Source organism: Alosa alosa, chromosome 5, assembly GCF_017589495.1.
Source record: "Alosa alosa isolate M-15738 ecotype Scorff River chromosome 5, AALO_Geno_1.1, whole genome shotgun sequence".
NCBI classification, from domain to species: domain Eukaryota; kingdom Metazoa; phylum Chordata; class Actinopteri; order Clupeiformes; family Clupeidae; genus Alosa; species Alosa alosa.
This window is the reverse complement of record NC_063193.1, coordinates 10817268-10842923: the sequence shown is the minus strand read 5'-3', so window position 1 is coordinate 10842923 and position 25656 is coordinate 10817268. Positions and strand designations below refer to the sequence as shown.

At 44.5% G+C, this 25656-nt stretch overlaps 1 long non-coding RNA gene across 1 annotated transcript in view; it reads right to left on the bottom strand.

The window, feature by feature from the left end:
- Positions 1 to 12583: 12583 nt before the first annotated feature.
- Positions 12584 to 25656, bottom strand: part of LOC125295024 — a 42465-nt gene continuing 29392 nt past the window's right edge. The window contains exons 3-4 of the long non-coding RNA XR_007193620.1: positions 16669 to 16725; positions 12584 to 13081 (exon numbers count right to left, since the gene is read on the bottom strand). This is a non-coding gene — a long non-coding RNA (uncharacterized LOC125295024). The remainder of the gene's footprint in view (positions 13082 to 16668; positions 16726 to 25656) is intronic.

The following is a 25656-nucleotide window of genomic DNA, read 5'->3' as shown; positions in this document are numbered from 1 at the left end:
TGTGTGGCACATTTCAGTTTATGTGCCACGCAGCCAAATAGAACGCTATATGGCAAATATTTAAAATAACAAGTTATATAAAAAAATAGTTATAAATATATAAACATTTAAATGTAATATGTATATTTGTACATACAGAAAATCACATGCAGAAGCAGCTTTGTGAAGAGTAGCCTACAGAGATCTCTCTCCTTATTTGCCACAATGTCACTGCAATTCCATTTAGAACCATCACAGCATCTCTGTCAAATGTCACAAGAACTCTCCAGAAACACAATGTTATTTAAAAGGACCCTATTCAGTTGCAGATATTTAAATTATTCTTGGGAATGTAAATGTCACTTCCAGCATCTGTTGACATTAGACCCCGGTGCTAGAGTACAATCCTTTGATATAACATAAGGCATTTTTAGGTTGTTTGTTTCATCATTGGCCAACAGAAAAGGGAACATTGCAATGAAATGCTTTCCTTTGTCCAGCTTGTCTCTATTATCTGTCAGAGTGAAATGATTATGTATTTTATTATTATAAAGCTGCATTAACTGATTTTATGGAGAAACAATTTTTTTCCAAAGCTCTTTTAACATTGAACAATTCCTCAATCACTAAATTACTCCAGTCGATAATCCCGTTGTCAACGAGAATAGAATAGCAACATGAAAAATAATATAATAGTTCAGCCAAAAACATTCAGCAGTTCTATGCTTAATGCAGACAGGCATGATCTTTTGTACTTTTCACATGGCTGGATTTAATGATGTCCTTGTTCCCTCTCACCCCTTTCTCCTCTGTTCACATTACAAGGCCCTTTTTTATGTTTTCGCCTTTTTGAACACACCTTGTCCAGCTGTACAGTTAACAGACAGGCCACATGGGGCCCTCTACCCAAGCCAACCCAGTGTGAAGGAATGTCACTGCCATCGATCTGTCTAAGGACCTGAAAAGAATGATGGGGAGGTACTGTACATAGTTTGACCGCTCTCACTAATTAACAGCCCCTTTGGCTATGTCCTTTGTGCACCTTGAATGAGCTGGAGTGAAGAGGGAGGCTCATTCCAGTTTGTCATTGATAACGGTACGCCATTATGCACGGTGGACGTTTTGCCTTCACTCTCTCTCTACTTTTTAGATCGCCCTCCACCTCACTCTCACGCTGCAGTTTCACTAAAGTTCTTTTGAGCAAGTGTTTCTCCACGAGGCTCATACGCCCGGATTCTGAAAAGAGGGGTGGACCGGGGTCTGAGTGGTGAGCTTTGTGGGGCCTATCGGGTCAGATCGGACCCCCACTGTGAACTCCCACACCTTTCATAGCCCCCTTCACCCACCCACCCACCTAGACCCATCCCTCCCGGCACCCCTGTGCCTCTCAGCCCCAAACCCGCAGCACTGAGAGAGGAGCCTGGCTAATGACTGGGAGTCTCGTCTAAGTGTGTACTGGTACTTCAGTCCTGCTCTTTTTTTCCTCGCTGTGTAGGTGGATTAGACTCTCAGACACAGCCCACGCCATCCAGCTGCTCCACCTCCCAGTGCTGGCTGTATGCTCTGAGCAATCCTTCCCAGAGCCGAGTGATGTCTATGGGTGGGTGGTGGCGGTGTGTGTGTGTGTGTGTGGGGGGGGCACAATGATAACCTCCATAGTAATATGGAATGGGTTTCAGCTAAATAAAGAGTAAACCTCAGCACAAATTAATTAAAAGAAAGACAGACAGGGGAAGAGAGAGAGAGAGAGAGAATTAATCAAGAATTTTAAAGCCCATTCTTGCGGCTAGAGCAAATCCAAACCCTATCCACAAAGGACCTCTTGCCTGGCATGGTGCTCAGGGTGTCACACAATATGTAGGCCTACCTCAGTTTGTGCACATACTCTGGTCTCTGCATAACATATAAAATGATGTTGATTGATTTCAGAGTGGTTTTTTGCTGGTGTGCAACATTTTTTCTTTGCTGATCAGCTAACCATCCAATTTCATGTCAATAAGGGTTTCATGCTTTAAGGGATTTTGTACATCCTTTGTTTATTATTTATTTTTGTTATTAATATAATATTATTAATAATTATTTCCTTCACTTCCTGCAATTAATTGGTTCATTAAAACATTACCAGGCTACATGGTGTGTTACAGTACCTGCCGTTTTTATTCCGTTACATTTTGATGCTAAAATAAATGTAGCCTAATTAAGAAATTCAGCAGACTAGCACGCAGCCACGTTCACAAGCTAAATTGTGTTGTTCTTAAATTGACGGTAAACTGTCGACATTACAGAACAGGAAGAAGGATTCTCTACCCGACACACTCTGGGGTGAAGGGTGTCTGACCTTGAGGTTAAAGGGTATTCGACCGCCTTCTGACTTCTGACCTCAAATAAATGTTATCTTATCACCCGACTTGTTAACATATTGATTACCTTTCTCCTGGGAATTCGGACAGTCTCGTTTCTGCCATATTTCCCCAACCATTTTTTGTAGGCCTACCATTTCAAACGTCTAATAACGAACTGAATAATATTTGAGAAAAGGTAGGCTAATCTTTTTGCTTGTGCAGTTTATGTACCCTATGCTACATCTAATTATATATATGGCTGTGTCTGAACTTTGCTAGTTTTGCATTAAAATGTTAAATGTGCAACATTTAAATTTTGCATGAAGGGCAACAACACTCCTTGTATAATGTTAGAACTGTCTCCATACATACCCATACTAACAAACACACACACATACACACACACACACACACACACACACACACACACACACACACACACACACACACACACACACAGAGAGAGAGAGAGAGAGAGAGATGGATGCACTCATACACACATACACACAGAGAAACACACACACAGACACACACATACACACACACACGCACACACAGAGGCATACACACACACAGACACACACATACACACACACACACAAACACACACACACACACAGAGAGAGAGAGAGAGAGAGAGAGATGCACTCATACACACATACACACAGAGAAACACACACACACAGACACACACATACGAAGGCAGAAAAAGAGGAGGGGTGGACTTGAAGAAATGACCCCAGTATTTGGGTGCCACACACAGGCACAGTGCCTTGCTCGCCGTTCTCAAGGAATAAATTCTGTCCAGCCACGGTGCAGGCAGCTGATTCGGGATTGTGCGTTAGCATAACAAAGGCACAGAGCCTGTGAACTTGGGGAACCTTTCGACCCTGGCGCTCTCACCATGAATAGCCCTCGGGCCTCCCTATAGAGATCCTCCACGGCTCCCCTGTTCGTGGCTAAATTGTTAATCAGGGTAATTTAATATACTTTTCAATATGCCTCATCTCTCATCAGGGAAGGCATTCACACATCTCCCACACCCATGAGAGAGAGGGAGAGAGAGAGAGAGAGACCCCACTCTTTTTCCACACACAGATACACACACTCAGACACCCAGCCACCACCCCATTCATTCAGGCAGACCAGACAGACAGCTGCAGGATCAGGCCCTCTGAATTGAAATGTACGAATATTACCAACACTGTGGAGGGACCTAGAGTGCAGAGTGTGTGTGTGTGTGTGTGTGTGTGTGTGTGTGTGTTTCTCTCTCTCTCTCTCTCTCTCTCTCACTCTCTCTCAAGTTTCTTGAATTTCCCCTTGAGGATCAATAAAGTATCTATCTATCTCTCTCTGCGTGTTTATATTCAAATGGCTTCCAAATGGAATGTTGACCATCTATCTGTCACACCTCCTCTTCACATTAAAATATAGTAAAGTGTGCTTGGAGAGAAAACAAACTCAGGTTGCAAGTTAGAATAGTTTTATTGTTTGTAGGAGCCACTGGTTTCACCTGCAGTTAATAATGTAGCACCTACACCATTATTATTGTTATTATGAATCCATAGGATACGACATTCAGAGAGCACCCAGTGCAGTAGTAGGAAGTACTGTATAGTGGCATCCTTTTGAACCGTCACAGACTTTCTTTTTTTTTTTTGGCCCACCACCACCCTCCATCTTCGGAGGACAACTTTATTTTTAATAAAGCAATATATATATATATATATATTCAGACTTATATACAATGCATTTACTACTGTCCTACTGTAACCATTCACTCAGTTTTAATGAGACCCTGGATACATATAAGGGGACGGGAGATTATAGCACCACGTACAGTGTGTAATACATAACACATAAAAACCCAACAAGGTGACAGACAGACAACAGAGGGAAGTGAGACAGGATGGGACTGGACAAGACAGTTGACAAAAACAAGGACATATTATTAAGGATTGGGTAATCACAGTAGAGGTCATGGTTAGGGTGTTGAAAGGGGTTTGGAAACATGTTATGCATGAGTGTGGATAGTGTGTGCCTATGTGTATGTGTAAAGTGGTAGCTGCAGGGGCAAAAGCAAAAGGGAAAAGAAAATAAATAAATAAATAACTTTACGGAACAGAAGAGAGAGGTATGTGTCTGGTAATGTACACGGCTTACAGTTATGTTTTTGTGGAATTTAGAAACGTCAAAAATGGGGACCAGGTGTCTTCAGAGGCTGATACTTGATGTGTAGTCACAAACTGTCAGTGAAACAAACCACCACCCCAATCCATTTCAGTGCATGTTAAATTCACTGCCTGCTACCATTTGCCAACCCCCTTTAGACTCCATCCTGATTCACGCCTGACTTCCAGGGAATACAGATGTGATGTGATGTCATCGTCCTGCACTGTCCTGCTCAATCCCTCCATGCAGGACCTTGTGCAGGTTTATTGTGACCATTGCAGCCAAAAAAGTAAGTGCATTTGCTGTGGAAATGTGAAAAATGAAAATGCTGTGATTTTGAGCCGTAGAACACGATGCAGGAATTCCATGACTTGTTTGGAAAGGATAATAAAAGAGACAACAAGACTACAAAATCCTGAAGGAACCTGATGCTGAGTACAGCAAGGTGACCTCAGTGCTGTGGATATGAGTCTCTCTCTGCATTTGAGTTGGTGTGTTGTGCTACTGTATGTGTGGGAGCATGAGATATGTGTAATGTTTGTATGTATGTGTTTGTGTGAGAAAGGCTGTGCAGGGTAGAGAGTACAAGTGTGTGTATGTGTATGTTTGTGTGTGTGTGGAGGGGGGTTTCACGCTTTTGTTTATATGTATGACAGGCTCGCAGGGGCGTAGTTGAGTCACGGCGCTCTAACCAGTGGACCCCCTCCGTGTGAGTAACCACTGGGGTCGGCGTCTGGCTCCAGCCCCCATTAATACTGCAGCACCAGCAGCGGTAGCAGCGCAGCGGTGGATGAGTCGACACAGTGCCTGGCGCAGGGCTGGGCAGAGGCGGGCAGAGGCAGCCGCAGAGCAAAAGGAAGGGCATCACAGGGTCTCCGCGCGAGTGGAGACCTCTAGAGGTCACTCCTGCCGTCTCTGTGGGCTACGCACTGAGGACCCAGGGTGCAATCTGAGGGTGGGGGGGGGGCTCATCGTTATGCAGACCCAGATACACAAATGCATGTGTGTTCATGGTGTATGGAGACACACACACACACACAGTGACACACCGTGTGTGTGCTATATGGTGAGATCTACACATTATATAGCGTGATAATAACTAATAATAAGATGTATCATATCTATATACTGTGCAGGTGTCCGAAATGTTTTGTGAGCCTAGAATTGCGTATACATTAATGAACACTACTATTTGCTTGTGTAGTGTTTATGACTGTACACTGGGAGTCTTCCATGGCCTTTCCTGAAATGTATAGTCAGACAGGCTGACATTACAGTCCCACAGGAAATCATTGCGATGCTATTAAACTGAAACACATGAGTCACATGAGACCATTTTCACATATAGGTTTTCAACTAGTCATTAGCTTAGAGTCTTACTGGAAGAACTTAATGGGCCTGATTCATGTTACTGTCTGTCCTACTATCTGATACTACAATGAAACAATGAAAATGTAAAGTCATAAGCAAATGTGTCACAACTAATGTCCTACTAACTGTTTTCTCTTTTTAATCCATTTATGTACAGATTCATTGTGTTTGCGCTTAGTACCTAGAGCAGATGGGGAGGCAGCGGTGATCCCTGTGGTCATTAAATGTCTATCCTTATTTTTTCAGTAGCTATTGGGGACTTTTACCACAATACAGTCCAAGAGACGCATGTATGTTTGAATGTATATTGGGGGGTTTGATGGTTCTTAGACAAATTGCATAATTACTCCCTCTCAGACAGGCCCATAGACAGACAGAGAACAGATGAGTGTGAATGTGTTCCCACACTTGCACGCTGTCTGATCTGCATCCCACTTAGTCATGCAAAGGCCCTCATGGCGGCCCAACGTCCACATTAGCATGTAGCTCGCAGACACACGGGAGGATGGGAGCACTCCCCTGTGGGTCATTGAGTGAAACGACAACCCCGCCGACGAAGCTGCTGCCCCCCCCCACCCCCTTCCCCCCAATCCCTCCCCATCCTGCTGTAATGTCTGTCTAATGCTGCAGACCCAGACTGGTGTCTGAAGTTTGGTCCTGGTCTGCTGGCCCGCTGATAATTATCCCCCCGTCTGAATGAGCAGCACAACCGTCGCGTGGTGGCCAGGAGGTATTACGGCTGCAGCTTACTGCTTCAGAGTGCTACCAGGATGAGGATTTGATGTGTGATTGTCGCGAGTCTTTAAAATGGTGCATGATGGCCCACAGCCATGTCAACATTAATATAGTTTGTTGTGGCTCACTGAATGACAAACAGCAACTTGTTCCTAAAAGTGCCACAACACACTGCCAATATACTGTATTGTGTCATTTTAGTGTTGGGAACAGAGCATGACTGTATGTATTATATTATATTTGAGTGTGATTTTCAATAAAGTATTTCATTTGATTACTTGTGTTCTTGCGTCAAGTTCAAGTTTAAGGCCATAATGAAATCAGGAAGTGTCTGTGTTTGCCAGGGTGTCAGACTAGGCCGGAGTAATAAACATTCGAATTATCAGTCCCCAGGGAGGGCCATCTGAGTTTTGGGCTGATGGTGGAGGGACGACGTCTAGACGGACCCCCCTTTTGTTTCGGCCAGCTCTGTCTGAATGGACAAACTTAACCTCTGCCTTGTCACCGCAACGCACAAGGGGACAGAGGGCACAGACAGACGGGGTGATGGAGAGAGAGAGAGAGAGGGTAAGAGAAAGAAGGGTTTCCCACACTTTAGTGAAAAGAGGGGTGTCTCGTTCTCAGCCCTCTCCCCTCCTCTCTCGGCTGGCGAGCTTCTATAAGATCCTGACCTCCTCTAGCTCGTTTGGAAACGGTACGATGTGAAAGAGTCACTTAAAATGTTTGCTGGGATGAGGAGTGCATATTCCATTAAGCTTCAAGATGGGTCATTGAGGGCATTATAGAGTATTGTAACATAGCAGGGTTATTTTGTATTGGAACATTTAGTGGCTGTGCTTTAGTGTTTTTCATGAAAAATAACATCTCCCCTAAGACAAATTCTATAAAGGTTGGTGTTTTATTTACAGTATACAAGAAATTTGGAACGCACAGCATATACCAGAGGAAAAATGTGCAATCATCTGTCCTACTGGAGTGAAAAGGGAAATGGATTTAACTTCAGGATAAACAAATGTATCCACAGATGACAAATGTGCTCCAGATTTCAAGAAAAATATTACAAAAACATAATAAAAAAAATAAACATACAGTATATTACAAAATCCTTTCTGTATCATACACATAGTTTTCCAAGTGATTTCCAAGCTACAACAGCATCAATATTGTATATCAGGACAGTCGACTAGTTCACTGCCCAGTGGTGATTTCTCCAGTTTTGCTCACTGAACTATTCGTTTATAACCTCTCCTCCAGTGCTGGCTACCCCATGAAGACTATTTGGGCTTTGGAGGGAGACCTGGCAGGTCAGCTCCTGTCCTCTGATGATTTCATCTGCTGGACAGACAGGGATGTGGACTCACGTTAACAAGCGTGAGGAGGATGTAGGGTAAGGTGGTGGGGTGGAGAGCCAGAGAACAGCGAAAAACAAACTGCTCCTCTGTACGACTCCTCTCTCTCTCTCTCTCTCTCTCTCTCCCACTCGCCCTCAGCTCAGCTTCGCTCTGGCTTTGTGAAATGGTGTTGTTTCTTGCTCGGGGCCGTGGATTAATTGAAAGGCAGAAAGCACTGTGGTTGTTTAAACCGCGGCGCCCCGGGGCATGCTGGGAAAAAGAGAGCAGGCCCACGGAGCAGTGGGTTTAACCCAGCAAGATCTGACAGCCTTAATGGTGAAGCAGTGATGGTGCTCCCTGGCTTTCATCCTCCCCAAGTCGAACGCACTGCAGTCTGGGCTGCCTGACAGACCAGCGGTCCCCAACGCACCACCACCACGGCTCTGCCACTCTGCAACTTTCTCTTGACCTCCATCAGTTTAGTCTTGCCCTTAACTGTAGACAATGCTCATTTCACTTAATGTAATGTGTGTTTCCTTTTGACCTGTGTAATGGAGAAAAAGGAGGAAGTCTTTGAGGTGTCTTGCTTCAATTGTGCTATCCACTGCTTTATTTTAATTTTACTGTGTTGACAGCATCACCGCATGTAAGTTTGATGACGTTCCAAGCCCAGAAGGAAAGAGAGGATTAATATTTAGTGTTATGCTCCACCAAACACAAGGACCTTTGGTAGAGGGCCAAGCAGTATTCTAGTGAATGATTCTCAGTGGAAACTAGATGTCACAGTCTTTTGGTCAAACAAATAACATTTTGTGCTGTTTTAGGTTGGAGTGGTGGGAGGGTCTCTGGCGTTAATATAAAAACAACAAGGAGATAGATTGCAGGTCAATGGATTTCAAACCAACCATAATAAATTGTGTCAGCTAACAATTCTGTCAAAAGAAATAATAGCCTTACGGCAACCTGTGGAGATGAACAATACAAATCCTTAACACTGCCTGAAATATTTGAAAACACTACTCCTATCATGTGTGCCATAAAACCAAATTGTCACTGAAATATCTGACCAGCTGTTATTACTGGATGGTACACTTGTGCCAATCTTGTTGTTGATGTCATATGGCTTAGCATGGGTCCCAATCTATGTCCCTATGTCTGCGGTGAATATCACTACCAAGGCATGGGAAGAAAAAAGCTGTTATGGACCAATAAAACAAGCTTCTCTCTCCAGCGCTGAGAGTGTGGTGCATCCTTGCTGCAATAACCAGTAATGTTACATATCAATAAAAATATAAGGGAGAGTGTCACACACATGGGCCTGGTGTCTCAAGGCCAGTGGTCTGAGGCCCCCTCCTGAGACTCCAACATTCCCCACTGAGTCTGTCCCTTAGAATCAATATCACTATCTACTTGGCATGAATATACTGTGTATACACACACACACACACACACACACACACACACACACACACACAGACACACATAAACACACACACACACACACACACACACACACACACACACACACACACACACATAAAAACACACACACACACACACACACACACACAAAGAAAAGGGGGGCATAGGTATGAGATGGAGCTGGAGAGAGTGAAATAGAGCACACGGAATACATCAGAAAAAGAAATGAAATCTGTCAGGCATTCTGCGCTGTGAACGAGTGATGCTGAAGGTGTTAAAAACGGCAGATAGAGAGAGAGAGAGAGAGAGAGAGAGAGAGAGAGACAGAGAGAGAGAGAGAAAGGTGGAGAGATGACCAACGGCATGCTGCACTGCTGGGAAAGCAGTATAGGCATCCCCACAGGAGGAGAGAGGGAGATGAGGAGGAGGAGGAGGAGGAGAAGGAGATATTTCTGGGGAGTGCTCCTCCTTATCCTACTCTCTGGTATCTGTAGTTTCAGCAGGGCCTCCTCCCTCTTCCCCCAAAAACAAGAGGTGACATGTCAACTTTTTCGAGACTATTGACACGGGCGTGTAGCATGTGGCACATTGCCATCTCTCACCTTCAGCTGCTCCGGGGAGAAACACTCCAGGCGCTAGGCAACAATTGCCATCGCCCCCTGTCAACGCGAATGCTGAGAGGCAGGCGCTCAAAGCAAGAGCTACACCACCACATCTCTCCCTCTTTTTGTGTTATCCCCCTCTGATGACACACATGCCAGAGCCTATCCCTCACAACAGAAAGTCTGAAAGGTGCCTGACTGTGCATGTAGGTCTTTTTTTTTGTGTGCAGAGGAATCGCAGTAAAAGAAAAGGCGCACACTGTTGAACAACTTTGTCCAACCTGGCCCTCATTTTTCTCTCGCAGAAGTTTCATAGAAAACTTATGTGTTTTGGGAGGGGGAGGGTGGGTTTGTGAGTTTGGTATCTGTGCGTCCATGGGGAGTGCAGCTGGGTGGATGGTACCTCCAAGCTTTGTTTCCCCCCCACCCCCACCCCTCTAGTGAGAATAAGATAACACAAAGTCCTGCTATCTGCAGATAAAAGTGAAAAACGGCACAGTACTTTCCTTTCACAGGGAAAAAAGGGGAGAGAGAGGAGGAGTTGGAAAAAATGTGGCAGAATTCTTTGGGTAATGGAGTTTCTGAGTTTCTGACTTCAGATACCCTGCCATAGACCTCTCCAAGGTCACTTGCGTTGGCCTAAAAGCCCTTTGCATTATTGTCCTCGGCTCCGCGCGCTCTCTCTTTCTTTTTTTTAAATTCACGTGCCAACACAGAAAAAAAAGTTTGTGTGTGTATTCCTCACTGTTACTTGTGGATCAATCCTAAGTGACTCCTGCGCTAGGCTGTGCTTTTTTGTGGTTCCCCCAAGCTTTTTACACAATTCAATTGAGCTGGACTGATGTGGGGAGAGCCGATAGTTCTGGGAAGAATCGTTTTATGACCCGCGATGCCACTGTGAAGTCACAAAGTTCCATAAATCTTCATTGTTTTTTTTTTGGATAGACTAAGTCTATCAATACGCCTAATTCAATTTCCCTGTTGCCAGTCATTTTTTAACATTCTCTTTGTCTCCCTGCGCTGGATCAGAAATGAAAAATAAAAGAATCGTTTATCGGAATGGCTGGGGTACAGCGGCTCTGATGCATGTGGCAATTATATTCTCATGAGTTATCAGTTGAGCAAGCGAGTGCACAACTGCCGCGGTGTGACCTTTGGAGAACTGTGTTGCTGCAGGCTCCTAGTCCCAAAAGCTATTCAGGAGGAGAGACTGCTCTACAATAATAACATGGATCTCTTGTTGTGTGGCTAACACCACTGTGTCTCTCCTGACAGTGCTACTGGTCACAGTGCATCGAGAGGATCAATACCACAAGGCTATTTCTTGGGTTCTCTTGCGTTACTCCAAGTTGGTCTGTCACCAACATGAATTACACTCTGAATGTGATATAATATGAGGCAGGCAGGGACAAAAAAATTGAAAGCTTGCCAAAACATTAACGCTGACAACCTTCCTGGCAGAGGTGCAATTTACTGGCCATCAGCTCTTACATACGATTTCACTGCACTGACACATAAAAGAGGGTTAATCATCAAAAGGGTTAATCATCAACAAAGCACATATATGGGTAGAGGAATATGTAATGTTTCTAACGTTACAGTACATTTTAATTACACACATTTTGTGTAGTTATGTATCAGTAGTACCTGTGACTACTGGACACAGGTTTTTTTCCTGGCTAACGGTAAAGCCTTTGGAGCTCTGGATAACGATTATAAATAAACGATTTCTGACAACCCGAGAATCCACACTGGCACACCTGTCAGGCTCCCCAGGTCTCACCAACAAGACCCTGTGTCAGCGATGCATGTCATGCCACTACAACACGCCACAGGCCCTGATCGTCCAGTATTTTCCTCCTAAGCACTTCGGACCACTGAAGATGGATCTTCTGCCGGCTATAAGTGGCTGCGACCCCTGAGTGGGGGAACGCCGCTGAGCCTCCAGAGGAACCCCCCTTTCCTGAGCCTTTCATCTCGTCCTCCTCTGGGCGGGCGACTCGACACGAGGGGAGCCATGATGAGAGGACGCTGACCAATTAGTGTGAAGGGACGGCATGAAAAATGCAACGACAAGGCAAAGACACTGATGTTAGCATCAGAGAGATGGAAAGAGAGATAGAAGGAGGGAGGAGAGAGAGAGGTCCGGGGGTGGGGGCAAGATAGAGAAAAGGGAGATGTGGGGGCGGGGGTGAAAAAGAGAGTGAGAGAGGGAGGGAAAGAGAAGGAAGGGTGGTAGATGAGGGGAAGACAGATAGAGGAAAAGATGGAGAGAGGTGGGGGAAAGATCATCAAAGAATAAAAGAGAGAAAGAGAGAGATGATGATGATGATGAAGAAGATGATGATGATGATGATGATGGCGGTGGTGGTAGTGATGATGATGTGGGTGCGCAGGCAAAATATTGAATGCTAATGTCCGGGTGGTGCGGATATCCCTCCCCAGAACATCATCTGTTCCATTTGGACAAGCGTGTGACAGCTCCCAGCACATCCGTCCTCAGAAACAGCACCCGAGGAGCCATCTCATCCCCATCACTCTTACACTTATCATTTTAATACCTCGGCATTAAACATTCAACAACCCACTCGGAGGTGATCAAAGCAAGACAAAAGCAGGATCCTTTTTGTTTTAGAAAACATATATCATTTATTAGAGAAAAAGAATTTCAAAGTAACAAAAAAAAAACAGTGCAACAATTTCAAAAGGAAATCTACAGAATGGAAATAGCACTCTCAATGTGCACACATTCGATGATGAATGCTGTAGGTTCCTAGTGCTTTAGATTGCATCGTATTTTTGTAGCCCATTTTCCACATTGTCAAAGATATCAGGTATCCATAAAACAAAACTTTGTAGCCACTGTGGTACTGGTCCCTGAGGCAACTTGAGGCGAGGTGAAGTCATCCACAGCTTTCCCCAACATTCCTTTCACACTTGCGACACATTGTCTCGGGGAAGCTGCAGCGCTCTTAGGAGGCATCACTTGCCATTTGTTAAACTGCCTTTTTCAGCTTCAGATTGTTCATAACAGGATTGTCCTTTTATGTCCATTGTGAAAAAAGACTGTCCAGTGATGTCCCATAGTTCCAACCAACACTGGAGAGATGCGGTCTAGAGGGTGGACCTGAGTGTGAGAGAGAAAGAGAGACAGAAGGATGTTTTAATGACCAGACTGAAACAATTGAGAATACATCATGAACACGCTGGAGAAGTACAACTGCCACTCATTCATGCAGGACCACATCGCTAACATCACTACACTAACACAAACTGCATTTTAAGGTCACAAACTTTGAAGGGATCAATATGATAGGAATAAACTCTGCCCTTTGAATTAGAGGTGCTGGTCATTTGATCACAATCTCAGAGATCTCAAGAAAGGAATATGGCGAGATTAGCATCAACATGTAAATGGGTGTATGAAATGTGATCTCTGCCCCTCTAAAGTTGAACAACTACCTGAATAAAACCAATCTGGAGAGGAAGAGGAACAGGTTTCATGAGCCGAGGTGCACGGTTTGGTTTGACAGCCGCGCTCCACGTTTCACGCAGAACCTTTGTTTCCCTCATTCTGCAGCTTCCTTCCTTCTCACATGGATCCTCTTACATGATACCCCTTTAACCCAATAAGATGCTTTTTCATGCCCCTTTTCTTCCTTTTTTCCATTTTTGTCCTTGTGGTGAGCACAGATCTGGGAGTGTCCCTGCATTTTGGGCTTCTTATTATTTTCTATTATTCTCACACATGCTGTGAGGGATGACAAGGAGTTATCAGATTGCACTTCAACCCCTCACCCCCATACAAATATGCGCATACACACACACACACACACACACACACACACACACACACACACACACACACACACACACACACACACACACACACACACACACACCAACATCTTACTATAGCATGTCCCACCAATGTTCCTTCCCACAGTCCTTCTCCGCCCCTCTAACAGGGCATTATGGTATTACGTTTCTCAGTAACCACAGAAGTTGACAGAGAGTCTGGGAGTTCACTCAGGACAGCCTTTGTAGGAGCCCATATGAAGGCACACACAGCAAGCACTCCCCTCGCCTTTAGGTACTTTCCACAAGCTTTTTTTATTTCTTTTTTTTTTAACAGAGGGAAAGAAGTTTGCAAAGTGTTTCCATATGTCTGGTGTACATAAACATATTAATCCACAGCCAATTTAATTGTTGGGGGAGACATTTTTAATCGCACTGACATATTATTATTTCTAGTTTTTTGAAGGAGGGAAAGAAGTTCGGGAAGTACTTCAATATCTCTGATCTACACAAACATATTAATCCACAGCCTTTTTAGTTGGTGGAGACTTTTTCATTCACACTGAAATATTATATTAAAGCCCTCTTTCCCACAAAATAAGAGAAACATAAGAGAATATGAACCTTTACATATGGCACAAAGTATTCACCTGACCTAGAAGGGTTAACAAATAAACTGCTGGTACATCTGACAACGGGCAACTTGGGAGAGGGCCTAGGTGAGAGAAAGAAAGAAAGAGAGAGAGAAAGAAAGAAAGACAGAGAGAGAGAGAGTGAGAGAGAGAGAGAGAGAGAGAGAGAGAGAGAGAGAAAGAGCATTCTTTGATGTGTGACGTTAGAAGTGGATGTGTGCCCCTGCTCCATCTCTTCTATGCTGAGTCAGCAGTCTCCCTTGCTTGGCCTCTCTCTCTCTCTCTGTCTCTCTCTCTCTCCTCTTCCCTCTCTCTATACCCCCCCTTTCTCTTCTCTCCCCTGTTTCTGTCTCTCTCCTCTCCCCCCTCTCCAGGCAGACCAACGGTCCTCGCCATCATCCATCCTCTCCTTTCCTCGCCTCTGCCCTCACTTTCCAAGAACTGGGGAGGAAGGGATAGAGAAAGAGAGGAAGGGATGGATGGAAAGATAGGAAGGAGGGGTGGATGGAGGGAGTGGCACTTTTCATTTCAACGTCTCAAGGGTGAGTTCACCTGACTCCACACAAGGAACGAGCTGTTTGCCATCTCAGTCATTTGCCTCTTGTCATTTTTCTTTTTAAACAGTCAGCACTCAAGTCTGCAGCTGCCAACATGTGTGTCTTCACTTTGCACAGGGAGTACACAACAACCAACATTGAGTCATTTACATTCTATCCACTTCCTTTTGCTGTTTATGACAACACAGCAGCCACGCTTGTTTGTACATGGCATGCTAGATTTCACCACACCATTTGAAAGTCATGTGCATTAAAAATAACACTAGTTGTTTGATGACTGCAAAGAATCAACAGACAATCTGGATTTGGTCAGGCAAAGGGAGTAGGCAGTGACAGGAGTACTTCTGAAGTCTATCCCAACCCTACCTGTTCCCAGGACCGATCCTAACTACACACAGCCATGATGGTGGGTGAAACCATGATCTGTGTTCACATCTATCATTCAAACTTCATCTATAATATAAATTTGGGCAATATTAAAGTAGATGTAAGATTCAGGAGGGTAATACCCACAAGATATTTTTTAACATTTAAGCTGGTACCGTCACACCGGTGTGACGGGAATGTTGTAAATGTAACGACTAAATAATAACTGTGTTCATTTAATTCAACAAGGAATTTTAGAACAGTACATTATTGAGGAACAGAATCTTCTGTTAGAATGTTCAAAACTCCCCTGCTGAAGGGTTTGGGCATAGGTCAATATTTCTGCAAAAATTATACCTTAGATGCCTCTTAAAACATACAAAAAAATATATAACAGTCCCCATTACCCAATAGGGTCTCAAGGCTGCTTTCAGCATACATCTATCAGGAAAGCCATACCGAATGTATAGCCTTTTGAAAATGTTTCATTTTCGCTTATGAAAAATGTGAAGCTTTCAGGCGTAAAGAGAGTGCAATATGTTCAATGTGCCTGATAACATTGCTGAATTCCCAGCTGGAAAAAATCGATTTAGTTCTCACTGATCTAGACTACTTCATAAGGTGAAGTCGTCCTTCACTTTAAAGTCCATAAAGAATAAACTAGGATAACACCACTTCAGTTCCTTTTGAAATGTGGCCCCTGTTCATACTCAGAACTGGTGTAGTGCTATGATTCCATCCAGCCAAAGAGGGGCACAAGAAATGCTTATGGCCTCTGGCTTACGGCTTGCATAGCCTGAGGGCAACACAAGTGTGTGTGTGTGTGTGAGTGTGTGTGTGTGTGTGTGTGTGTGTGTGTGTGTGTGTGTGTGTGTGTGTGTGTGTGTGTGCGCGCCTGCTCAATTTGGGAAAACAAAGTAAAAGTGATACCCACCGAGGAAGGTAGAGTTTTACAGTATACAAATACACACACAGGAATGCACACATACATCCATGTGCTCAGACACATGTACTATACTATACACATGATATATACTAAAGCAAACACACACACACACACACACACACACACACACACACACACACACACACACACACACACACACACACACACACACACACACACACACACACACACACACACACACATGTGCTGTCCACAGACAGACAAGACACCCAAACTCTCTCTCTCACACACACACACACACACACACACACACACATGTGCTGTCCACAGACAGACAAGACACAAAAACTCACACACACACACACACACACACACACACACACACACACACACACACACACACACACACACACACACACACACACAAAGGAGTAAAACACGGTTATTTACTGACCTCTGCTGATTGATGTCCATCTTCGCCTCTTCAGAGCAGCCGCCTCTCATCTCGCCCCTGGAGGAGAGCGAAAAATAGGCAGGGTTAAAACCATGGCCACCACACCGAAAGTCCAGCAGATGAGGACACTTCCGTGGGTACTGGGCAGATTACGCGTCACCCCCTCGCCCACGCCAGCTCACACCACCACCCCCTCTCCCTCCTCTGGCTGACCTTAGGCCAATAAGAGGTGACCTACTTTTACCTCTTTGAGCGAGAGGTACACCCCCCCTCCCCCAAAACACACACACAGACACAAACACACAGACACAGACACACACAGACACAGAAACACACACACACACACACGCACACACACTGCTAGCGGCTCTGCCATGCCACTAATTTGACAGTGTAAGAACAGCCCACTGCAGCAATGATGCCTCTGTCTCTCTCTCTCTCTGGCCGATGCCCCATACCCCACACTCTCCCCTCTTGCCTCCCCCATTTGAGGAACACTGAAAGAGTTTCAGCTCTGATAAATAATTTACACTGAATTCCATTCGGCCCTCTTAACCCCCTTGGCAAATGCACATTCGGCAGGGGTTAAAAATATACCCTCTGATGGCTAGCATAATGTGCGTGTGGGTGGGTGGGGGGATTGGGGGGTCAATGTGTGTTGTAAAAATTGTGTGTGGACAGTTTGTGGACGTGTGTTCATGGTTGTGTGTGTGTGTGTGTGTGTGTGTGTGTGTGTGTGTGTGTGTGTGAGCAGATGTGTGCGTTATGTAGTTGAAAGTGATGGAGAGTTCAGCTGTCATGACCTGTGTCCAGCTCTGGCCTCCTTGAGTGAGCAGTGAGCGTGAGTGCTCATGTGCTTTTGCGGATATGAAAGATTAACACTCTCGCGGTGTTGGCCAACACACCACTGAGTCGAAGAGAAACACTGAGTTCGACTGAGACACACACAAAGAGAGAGGGGGATGGCGGGAAAGAACAAGAGAGTAAGAGGGGAGGGAGAGAGAGAGAGAGAGAGAATAAGAAAGAGAGAAAGAGAGTGAGACAGAATGTATGAAAGTACATACTGTGTGTCCATAGAAGAATCTCCACTGTCTTATCAATAAAAAGTAGAGAACTGTAGCATGCATACTAGGCATCTATTTGGCTCCAATCTATTGCTTGTATAGTTTATATAGGAGTCATATAGGAATGAGAAATGTGTGAGGTGGTCATGAGAAGCACAAGTGGCTGAGACTGAGCTTGCAATTCTTATATTATAATCCCAGCAATATAACACCACAGAATCCTTTCACTGTGTGTCTGTACGTTTGTGCATTTATATTAAATTTAAAAAATATGACATACAATATAACCAATGTGTTTTGTGTACAAATAATAGCATCATATGCCACAAAAATCCATGGCTAAAAAATTGCTAGTCCACATTTTTTGTTTTACACCAAAATATGAAACATAGTTTAACGCAAGGTATGAAAAATACAGTAAGACATCCATGATGTCTTGAACAAAGCACCTGAGAGAGCCCCTCATCTGGGGTGGGCATCAATTAGCGGTTAGCAACAAGAGCACTGTGGGAGCCTGGTCGCCTACAGCCAGAAGCGCAGGGCAGTGGGTACGTCTGTCTACATCTGCCATTGTGCACTAGCACTCTAACAAAGACATCTGAAGCCTGATGGATATGCATGTGTGTGTATTCCTCCACCCCCTTAAAACCCCTCCACTCCTCTCACCAGCCTCTGCTAACCCCCACCTCCCTCTCTATCTCAGCCCTTGGCACAGTCGCTTCGTTTCCACAGCTCTGTTTGGTATCGTCCTGGCATGCTAGAGGGTTGCCATGGAGACCCACATAAACCTCTGCCATCCTGAGAGCGGGGGAGCGCTTGTGCATTTGTGTGTGTGTATGTGTGTGTGTGTGTGTGTGTGTGTGTGTGTGTGTGTGTGTGTGTGTGTGTGTGTGAGTGTGTGTGTGTACGCACGTGCATGTACATGTTTGTGTGTTTCTGTTTATGTGTGTGTATGTGTGTGCCTGTCTCTGTGTGTTAAGTGTCTGAATAAGAGAGAGTGAGTGAGAGAGAGAGTGAGAGAGAGAGAGAGAGAAAGTGGGGGCTCTTAGTGCAGCACCTGAACCCTCACACCAACCTTCCTCCATCCCTTCCAAACCTCCCCCACGTACCCCCCTCCTCCCCACCCCCAACCCCTCCTCCCAGTCACTGACGCCAGACAGCCTAAATATCCCACGCCTGGGCCACAAGCCTCCTGCCTTTCATATGTGTGCAAATTAATTCATGTCTATCTAGCAGGGTCCATATCTCATCCTCGTCTCATTGTGAGCCCACCGAAAATAGAGGCTACTATCACACACACACACACACACACACACACACACACACACACACACACACACACGCACACACACACACACACACACACACTCACACACACACACACACCCCACACACACACACACACACACACACACACACACACACACACACACACACACACACACACACACACACTACAACAGTACCCCCTCAGACAATGAAGAGTAGGCATTTCAGGCAGGCTGACATTTTCAAAATTATATACAAGATAAAATCCCTGAGCAAAAAGTGAATGAATAGTGCTGTTACGAAGTAAGCAAATTTAATTTATAAAGCACATTTAAACACAGCATTATTCTATAAAACATGAATAAAAGGAAACCTTCAATATCAGGGCACACAGAGTATGAGCAGGAATACAGGGTTATATGTCATTATGGAGTATGTGGAGGGAGTACGTGGAATATGTTATTATGAAAAATAATACTTATTAGAGAACATTTATTTTGTTCAGCTTATTACTTCAGGGGCTTTGGTAGTCTATTTGTCTGTGTCTGTGTACTGTGTATGTGAAAGTTAAGCCCATTTGAGTCCGATATACAGTCCACCTGGCCCTTCTGAGCGTTGAGGGCCTCCTCTAGCACAGTGTGCAGTTCATCTTAGATGATCCTTTTCATTAGCTGCCATAAATTATTTAGCATTGAGCTTGTTCCTGTACAGTGTCTGCGCTAGCTGAATACACACACTCCACACCACTAGCCCTCCTCCACATGAGAGCACACTCAGCCCCATGGACACAGGATCTGGATACACACACACAAACAAGTACACACACAAGTATACACACACACACACACATACACACACATTCACGGGTTTAGAAGTGAATTAAGTGATCACACAGGGTTCTGTGTGAAGCCACTGAGTGAGAAGAACTGCAATAGAGAGGCACTTGCTTGAAAAATGAGATTTGCTTCATATGTTCAAAAAAGGGTTTTAATTCATAAGCATTTCATTCAAAGTAAAATCAATACTGTGCCAAGTTATTGAATGGAGAGAATGTCTCTTGGAGATATACTAAGAAAGTACAGGAAATAAATCTTTAACAGTTACCAAGAAAATGGAGGCCAGTAAAGGGTTAAATTTAACAACGTACATCCTCTCCTCTTGCTTTCTCTCTCCCTCCATTTTTTGTCATTTTCCCCCCACTTATCCAAGATGGCGGCTTTTACTGCTTATGCATTCGCTAAAAATAATCCCCTGCAATTGGGCGGCTAATTTGGAGCATGGATCATTCTCATGCAAATACGCTTACTGTTTCTCACGATTCAGAGGCTGCTGGGGGACCGCCTGCCCGACAGTCCTAACAAACCCAGGCAGAGAAGTCCACCAGACACACACACACACACACATGCACCAAAAAAGAGAGAGGGGGGGTTTGCATAATGTGCTGCTAACATTTACATATCCCTCCTCCTCCTATGCTGAAACATCAAATGTAGCCTGCGCGACCACTGCTGGCCACGCTAGCGTTAGCGCTAATGATTGGGGATGCTGAGACGCTAAAACACTTTTCCAGCTTAAATAAAGAAAATGTGGAGAGATAAAGAGTGAGAGAGAGACAACGACACGTGTCTTCTCTACTGAGAGGGCTGTGACAAGCGCACAAGACGAAACGGAGAGAGACAGAGTGAGAGAAAGCCACTGTCCCCTTTTGTTGTTGCATAGGAATGACACTGACGCATGTCAGTCAAACCTACAACACAGCAGCCCTTGGAAGGCTGTTTCAGATGACCTTGCTATCAAGATACTTCAGTAGTAGCAAGGATACCTTCTCCATACACTGACAGATTATTTTTATGCTATCTCTTTTGTGGTACTAACTGTAAAAAAATGCAGTATAAATCCATCTATCCTTTTCTATTGGGCTTAACAGAGCCTACCTGAAAATGATACTCATCGTACCATCTTCCACATCCAGAGCATGTCAGTCAAGCCTCAATCGCGCCTCACCTGCGCTTCACTATTTGGGTCAAACAAGACCAGTAATGCCTGTGACAGGACAAGCGAGGAGAGAGTGGCCAAGGACAGCTGGAGACAGCAAACCAAGCTGCTCCCTCACTGTGACCAAAACAAGCTTCAAAAACTTGATTTCTGACAGTTTACTGCCAGTCAAGCGCAGCTGCTCGCGCTGCCTTGCCTTTGCCTTGCCGCTCGGACCGGCGGGTTTGTCTCGCCAAGGAAAAAAAAAAAAGACAACTCGGGCTCGAGAACTAACAGGGCTGCAATGATCCCAGGTGACTCTGACACTCACAGGAGAACCATGAGGCCCATTTTCTAGATATCTTCTGTCGAGTTGAAATGGTTTCACAGTATAGATGTGTGTATGTGTGTGTGTGTGTGTGTGTGTGTGTGTGTGTGTGTGTGTGTGTGTGTGTGTGTGTGTGTGTGTGTGTGTGTCTGTGTCTGTGTGTGTCTGTGTCTGTGTGTATGAGAGAGATCCTGAATAAAACGACGATCCTGTTTTCAACGACTGTTGAAAAACATTCAGGGCAGCACAGGGTTTAGCACTTGCGAGAGTTTGAAGAATTGTGTAAAAATGTCCAACGTCTTGTTCGTATCTGTTCTTCCACAATAAATTGCTGCATGTGAACATAGTAGAAATGTGAATCTTAAAATCACAGTTGGGTATTGGGTGCTACATGATATTATAGTCAGTATATTATACAGACGAGGAAAGGATATACATATACAAGATGAGGTGGACAGACCCAAAGGGGAGAGGAGAGACAGTGGATATCCCCCGACCCTTTCAGCTGGACTACCTCGAGGTAAGAAAATAAAATAAATAAGTTGTAGTTAAAAAAAAGGAAAACCCGAACCAGAATCTGAGGATCAAACAGACTACTGCAGTGTCCAGTTACAGCCGTGACAATGGCCTCCATTCAAAGTGTGTCTGACCATGCCTGCTGGTCCTGCCAGTGCTGTTGTCTTCCCCTTCAGCCGTCAAGAGAGATGGAGAGAGAGAGAGAGAGAGAGAGAGAGAGAGAGAGAGAGAGAGAGAGAGAGAGAGATACCTTAGACGATAATGGTGCTACACAGGTAGGGCTGACCTCGTGAGTGGCGAGTTTGTTTTGAGTTGTCACCCAGACACTTAAGTGCCCACAGGAACCCCTCAGCAGGAGCTTTGGTTAAGTCACAGCTCAGTTGAGCACAACCCAGACAGGTGGAGAGAGGCCACTCATGAGTCACTCTCGAAATATGAGTCGACTTGGATGGCCAACTTCAGTCACCATTGTTTAAAAGAGAAGTTGTCCCGTAGAGTTATATAAAGTTACACTTTACTTGAAAGACATTCAATTCCTTGTAGAGCCTCCGTTATGGCTCAGTAGGAGAATGTCTTGATGAGTTTTTTTTTTTTTTTTGATTATGCCTTCCTTAATTAAGAGCAATTCCAGTTACTGATAATGAAATGGAATCAGGAGATTACTCCAAGGGGTTCTTCTAAAAATCTCTTTAAGCGAGCACAGGTTCTCTATGAGTGCAAGTTGCCATGTTTATACAGGACAGTGGCCTCTAGAAACCAACCAGAAGACAAACCACACTCTAAATAGTTGACAGTAGATGACAGTAGATACAGTAGCTGGAAGGCTGTGCCTTTGTGTTTAGTTTTTGATTTTGTTTAGTATGTTCATGGTGGTGGACACATGGACGGACTCCTTGTCTGAACGGGCTAGCGCTTGTCAGAGAAGAAGTGAGATCGTCACTGACCTGTTTGTTGTTGTTGATCTGAATAGCTTTGTCAACCTCTCAAACTCACAAACACACAGATATATACACACACAACAACAACAACAACAAAATGGCTGCCGATTTCCTGTTGAAATCAAGTGGAAAGGGCCGGGGAAAGAGCAGCCACCTCGGCTGTCAGAACCGGACAGCCCCATTCACGCTGGTAGAGAGACAGAACCAGACCCCCATGTTTGTTTGTTTTCTTTCCTCCTTCCTTCACTGTTTCTTCCACATCTTTTTTTGACCAAAAAGTGTGTGTGTGTCATACACGTCAAAACGGTAAGGTGAATCCTTTTGAGCTGGCGGCACAGTCGGCCACGGAATGAATAAACAAGCATGTCAGGAGAAAGCGATCCCCTCCCATTCAGCTGGGCCGGGCCTCTCGTGGGAAAGCCTCCCTCCTCACAATAGATAGAGGCGGCCTTTTGTTGAGTCCCCCCCTGAGCTGTGGGCAAGCTCTCAATCTGTGGCCTCAGTCTGCCGCCACACTCCTCTCAGCGATGCTCTCGCGCACACACACACACACACACACACACACACACACACACACACACACACACACACACACACACACACACACACACACAAACACACACAGTGAAACATACACAATCACATAGTATCTCTCTATGTCTCTCTCTCTCTCACACACACACACACACACACACACACATATGTTAATAGTTACACAAATGTACAAACATTCTCTCACACTCATTCTAACCCAAAGATGACAAAGTGTGCCTTTTGAATTCTGCCACAAAAAGGGATGTGTGAGTAACTTCCCTTTACTTCACAAATTAGTGTGGGTCAAGACAGATAGAGAGAGAAAGACAGAAGGAGAGAGAGAGAGAGAGAGAGAGAGAGAGAGAGAGAGAGAGATGTAACAGAGAGAGTGACTATCCTGGTTTAGCCGTCCTTCTGAGGGGATTTCTGATGGCAGCTCTAAAGCCGTGTAGTGCCTGACCATGAAGCTTCTCTACAACAAGCCTACCAGGAAGCCCCCACTGCAGGCTGAGCATCTGAAAGAACCCACATTGCCTTTGTGTTTGTGTGTGTGTCTGTGCGAGTGCATGCGTGTGAATGTGTCTGTGTATAATGAGAGAGAGAGAGAGAGAGAGAGAGAGAGAGAGAGAGAGAGAGAGAGATAGAATACACACTAAGAGGAAGACATAAATTAACAAAGTTTAGACACCTAAGGATCTTGTGTATATGTTTGCTTTGTCTAATCCTCTCCCAAACAACTGCTACAATAACGTATCACTTACTTAACACATACACTCAGATGCAGATCCCCTGATGAATGGGACATAAGAATATTCTATAGACCTTTTCTTCTGCACTCATTCATTTAGCTTTGAAGAACCTAATAATGTAATAGCATTCCTAATAACTCGCATTATTACACGGCTCATCACAAGGCAAGTAGAACGCTCCATTGACTTGAATGGGATTTCCCAAAGTTCTAGCGGTCATTATTTCTGAGGAAAGGACCTCTGAGAAAAAAAATGACCGCTGTCAATGGCAACGGAGTTTGTGCTTCTAATTCAGGTATTTCATATCACTACCCAAGGACTGGAACTTCATTCAAAAGTGAAAGCAGACATTGATCATCTGCGTTCTAAAGAATGTTTGATTCAAGTTTAGCGTGTGTTGTTGAGAACTATTTGTTTCTCAGCAAATGCCACAATGAACGGTAACAAATAGGCTAGGCTATGTAGGCTAAAGTCATATCGTGGGGAGTTTATTGTTTTGTTTTGGCAAGTAGCCGTGTAATAACCGGGATAGCGCCGGTCATTATTGGGCGCGTCGGGGTCCGGTTCACCCTGTCGGGACTTATTTTCCCAATAATGACCGGCGTTCTATACATTATCCCTGACATAATGTAATAAAAATGACCTCTTAACTCCATCAAACATGTAATAATGTAATAACTTCCTAAAAGTGTATTATATTGTCTTTATTATATTTATGGAAAATTATTACATTAATAGGTTTTATCCATATGTTTTCAGAACTCATTAATGTAATACTTGGTCAAAGTTGCTACTTATAATTGGGTGCTGACCTGAGACCTAAGTACTCTGGCCTCCAATCGCTAAATTTGAGACATTATGGGTACCAATGCAACTTCTCTGCTTGGCTGTCATGACGAAAGGTAAGCACACCATGGATGTCATATACATATGGATACATAGCTCACTGCTAATTTATTACAAAATTGGGAAATGATTACATTATTGGGTTGTCAAACCAACTCACTATTACAATATTGGGATGGTATTACATTGTCAGGTTTTATTACCTGTTAGACTTAAGAGTATTTTTTATTACATTATTGGAAGCTTATTGGGAAATTATTACTTTATTTGGATCTGCAAGTTTTTCTCTCTCTCTTTGGCTCTCTCTCTCTCTTACTTACTTCCTCTCTCTTTCTCTCTCTCTCTCACTTACACCAACTCTCTTTCTCTCTCTCTCTCTCTCTCCCTTACTCACTTTCTTTGCTTTCAGGTCCAATTTGGGCACAATAAAGTTGTTATGCATGACAGTTTGGGGAACAGAATAGGTGCTTCTTGAGCCTGCTGCGTTGCCACAAAGTGGGACCATTCTGAGTGTCCAGGCTCAGTTACGAGGAGCAGGCTGGTGGGAGCCCACCACAGACGGTCAGACGCTCCCATACTGACGGGACCAATTAGCCTCAAACTGCACACACCCCAGGGCTAAGAGCCTACCTCACACACACACACACACACACACACACACACACACACACACACTACCCTCTTCTAGCATCCCAGCTGGGCTCAAACCACATGGAGACACCATCACACAAAAATTCCCCTACGACACACACACACACACACACACACAC